The sequence below is a fragment of the Pyxicephalus adspersus genome, chromosome 10 (assembly GCF_032062135.1).
Source record: "Pyxicephalus adspersus chromosome 10, UCB_Pads_2.0, whole genome shotgun sequence".
NCBI lineage: Eukaryota > Metazoa > Chordata > Amphibia > Anura > Pyxicephalidae > Pyxicephalus > Pyxicephalus adspersus.
The window spans coordinates 17406530-17411265 of NC_092867.1; the positions used below are offsets into that span (position 1 = coordinate 17406530).

The 4736-nt window shown below is 39.3% G+C and overlaps 1 long non-coding RNA gene across 1 annotated transcript; it reads left to right on the forward strand.

The window, feature by feature from the left end:
• The first annotated feature begins 1454 nt into the window (after nucleotides 1-1454).
• LOC140339554 (uncharacterized) lies at nucleotides 1455-2196 on the forward strand. Its single transcript, XR_011922470.1, has 3 exons — nucleotides 1455-1498; nucleotides 1936-2006; nucleotides 2107-2196. It is a non-coding gene; the product is annotated as an uncharacterized lncRNA (long non-coding RNA).
• Nucleotides 2197-4736: the final 2540 nt, after the last annotated feature.

Consider the following 4736-nt stretch of genomic DNA (forward strand, 5'->3'; position numbering starts at 1 on the left):
GCCATTCCCCCTGGAAATAGTTGCCGTTCCTGCCCCCTGCATTTTCCCTCGTTTGTGGGAATGTTAAATGTTTGGTAAGTGAGAACAGCCCGATTCCCAGCGAGATCCAACTTACAAATCTCGATGGCTTATCCCTAATATACACATTATTAACATTTCACAATGGCAAACAAACTATGTAAATTTGCACCTTAAAATCAATCTGTCATAGTTTTTCTGTTTGTAAACAAGTACGTTTATGGGTAGTTTCAAGAGGTGTTTGAAAAGTAAATCATTTTTTAAATTTTTTTTTAGAGAGAGGCTGGCAGAGGCTGTGGACCCCTGCAGAGAGTCACCCAAGTTGTTGTTAAGGCACTGTGTTTTAGAATGTTTTTTGTTGGGGAAGGTAGTATTGTCTGGACTTAGAACTAGGGATGAGCAAGCAAATTTATTAAATTCGGTCTCGCGGCGAATTGTGCCGTTCTCGCTTACCAAACATGTAGGCAAGAACGTCCTTTGTAAATTCGGCCATTGAGACCGAATTTTTAGGACCTGTAAGACCAATCCGGGGAGGGGACCTGTCAGCTCTGCTCCCCCGATTGCTCTTGCAGCCCTTTACTAGTTGTATGCGTTCTTGGATAGAGTTTCTCTATCCAAGAACACAAGAGTCCTGTGTTCCTGGATAGAGAAACTCTATCCAGGAACACATACTACAGGGCTTGCCCTCATTCTGACCTGTAGTGCCCGGGGATCGCTCACTGACAGAAGGATTCCCACAGCTGTATATATGAATGCAGCAGCGTTAATCCTCCTATAGTGTTTTCCGATGGTTTCGCAAAATTTCGCCGAAATTTCACAGACCCATCGGAACTCCAAGGAAACTTTTGCAAGAATGCCAGAGGCATCGTCGCTCATCCCTTCTTAGAACTGTTTATCACTTCCTAGATGTTATTACTTCAAATATTTTGTAATGTTTTTGTTGTGTATTTGTTTTTTTTATATTACAGCTTTCTCTCCATCACAATGGCTGCTGATTGTCAAGCAGCCATCCAGGCAATTGGCCATGCTCCATGAAGCGGAGGACAAGCCCGTCGCGGTGGAGGAGCCTGCTGCCCCCACCTATGCAGCACACGAGGGAAAGAAGGCGAATAGTGCTGTAAAATAACCTTGTAATGACCTTTTGTTAACAAAAATGTTTAAATCGAACACATTCTCACCATTTTTAGATAAAACTACAAAGATCTAGCATGATTTAATGTAGCTTCCACTCATTATTCATGCTTTTACATCAAATGAAGGTTCTTTTTAGGTTGTATGGCTAGTATGGCATATGTTTAAGCCAAATTTTTTTACATACCCAAAAAGTATCTCTTCAGCCTTAATAAGTTATCTTTAAGCTTACAAATGTACTTTTTAGTCTAGCCTAACCCCTTTACTTATGGTGTTTATTTTTCATCTACAGCTGTTGGAGCGGCCTTGCCATCACCTCCTCCAGAGGACACAAGTTCCTCATCTGAATGTAAGCATTTATAGTCTTTTAATTTGTGATCATTCCTTTAGGACAAATAATATAAACTAGGATATAGTTTGTTATGCCTAGCTCTAATAAGTATCATTAGGAGTGTACCACTAGCTTCATGTCTAGGCAGCTTTTAATTGAAGCTAAAGGTAAATGTCATTTAGTCAAGTTTGCCCCTTGTGAAAAGCCACAACCTTCATTGACACCAAACCGTTTACTTTAGTTCGATAGCCATAATTAGCTTGGCCCCAGGAAGTAGCTTTCTTTCTTGGTTTGATAGGTGTAAACAGCAAAACAGTAATGACTTGATAAAACTAAATAACAGAACTTCAATTCTCTAGCACTGTGCAATTTAGGAACTAGCTGCATTTTATACTAATGCATTCGCTCAGTACTTAACTCACTAATTTTTTTTTTGTCTACTTTCACATACACAGCCAGTTCGATGGAGGCATCCAGCCCAGGGGAGGTCCCATCCCACCCCAGCCACATGGCAGACATCCTACCGGTAAGTTTCTTGTTTATTTTTTTTTTTTCCAAGGACAGTACTTTTCCTAAATGTTCTTCCCTAAGTCTTTTGGTTAATATATTTTTTTTTCACCTAGCAGAAAGCCTACAGGAGCGCCTGTATTGGATGCACAGGAGGATGTCTGTCATAGATCATCAGCTGGGGATAGGCCTTCTTCAGGGTATGCCCAACTGTTTAAGTTATAAGAAAATGTTTAAAAAGTTAAAAAAAAAATTGTAAAAATGTTTTTAAGAGAATAAAAAAACTACAACTAAAACCAATATTTTGTTATGTTTTTTTTATTTGTTTAACCCCCCTAGCAGTATTCCCAAGTGTGACTCGGGGTGGATTTTACCTGCAATTAGTGGTAATCCCGAGTCACACTTGGGGTAGCTTTAACTTAAAAAAAACCCCACTTACCTTGTTTAGTCGCTGTCCCGTTTGTCTCCGCAGGTCCTGGGGACACAGGTCCGTCTTCTTTAATCTTCAGCCGTGCAATTCAAAGACAATCTCCTGGGTTTCCCGGTGACGTAGGTGCGGGCGGATCGGCGGGAAATTCAAATAATTTTGTATTGGATTCAATACAAAAAACGCTAGCAGGGTTAAATCACAAAGTCGCAAATCCTGTCCTTTACAAAACAAAACAAAAATCGTTTTTTTAAACAATGGTTGCTTGCTCCGTAACCTAGATACATATATAACATGCTCTTATCCTACATCAACCTGTTTTTAAGCTTGGAGGAGTGGCCACCATTCCTCTCATCTCTGCAAATGTACTTATGACCTTAAAAGTAGCATAGTTGTGTTAGAGATGTCCTCTTCAAACTAAATGTGATTGTAATATAATTCAACAATACATTTTGCATACTTGGCTGGACCCCCTAGGATGTCAGTTTAAACAACAGAAATATAGTTGGCTAATTAGCAAGCAGATTTATCTGTTAAAGGTAAGTGTCTGAGAAGTGAGGTGTGCTTTATTTGGTCCTTATTTTGTGCTAATTTTGTGAACAAAGACCGTGTTTTTGGAAGTAAGTAGTTTATCTTTTTTAAGGTCATTACAACAATACTAGTAAAGTATTGAGTTTAGACTTCATACTTGATTAGAAAATTTTTTAGACAAATTTCAAAACGTTCACGCTCTTGATGAGATAACCAAACTGAATCTTGAGCGTACTTGGTCCACATCAAACTAAAATTATATAGGGGAAGTGTAGAATAATTGTGAGGTGCACTAACCTGAAGACATTGGTCAAACAGAAACTAAACACTAGGCTAACTTATCCAAACAAATGTCTTCACGCAGGAGAACTCAAACACTGTAGGTGTCAAAGAGTCAAAAAACATTTAGTGTTTTTACATTTTGTTAAAGAATAAGTCAGAAAACATGTCTCACCTGGCGTCTAGCATTTACCTACTTTGGTTGATTACCCTGGGCGTGGTCGCCTCACCAGGCCAGGCACAGTCACGGGCCGCCTCACCATCCCGGATTGAACTGGACCTGGTGGTGGGTCCCTGCCTTGCAGGAGGTGGAGCCGGGCCTGCAGGAGGTCTGTTGTTTGGGATTTGCAAACCCAGCGTGTGAAGATATGCTTGCCCTAATAAATATTGTTGGTCCAAAGATTCACAGAACATATTACAGAGATGATCAACTCATAACATATATGAAACCAAAATGGCTGTTTGTTGGACCGATTCAACCAGACGCTGCATGTCATTATGTCTTTGTCGTTTTTCTTCATTGAAAAGACTGTACATGCCTGCCATATGTTGTTGTTGAATTTCTCAATGAAATTCGGAGGAGATCCAAAATGCTTTTTAACATTTTTTTTAACATTCATACTATTGTGTGATGAGATGACATGTATATACAGCTTGATATGAATTAGTTTGCAGTGTTGCAGCCAGTCCAAAAAAGTATTAAACAACAATTGCAGCCAATCTAACAATAAATGAAACAATTCTCTGAATTAGTATAATGTAACATAATACTTTAGCACTTACCAAAAAAAAGGATCAAGCACTAAAGAATCAACATGACCTGTAATGGAGTGTAGGTGTACAGAACAGGGTCCAGGTGTGCCCTAATTGATTGCTATGACATCACCAGTTACAGAGCTTAACAGACCCACCTCAATCACACAGCTGAAAATTAATCACCTTAATTGGCCTTGTATTCTCACCCACTTGTTTATCAATGCTGTAAACCGATGGGTGAGAGCATAGGAACTTGCCATCAGATTGCGGTAATATGCCATGCCCAGCGGAGCGATTATGGCAATCTTGATAAATTAGCCCAGATATGTAGGTTTTCTATAAATCAAAAGTACAACATAGCTTGAAATGTGAGCCACCCATCAAAAAGATGAGCCACCCATTTATCAGTCAACTGCAAAGCGTCTGTACATAGTATTGCTGCAGCAAGAGATCAGGGGCAAGCTATGGGAACTATTCCCAAGAGAACAAAGTTTTCAAAAATGTTGTTTTACTGTGAATAATATAAGCAGGAATCTATGTTTTTAGTCAGTGAAGTATAGGATTAATTAGCATTCAAATTTAGTTTTTTTGGCATCCCAATACTACACACATTATTATTGTTGTTGTTAATAAGCAAGTATAATATAGCACCAAAATTACACAGCGCTGTACATTAAATAGGTGTTGCAAATGACAGACTGATATAGACAGTGGCACAGGAGGAGAGGACCCTGCCCCATAGAGCTTACAATCTAG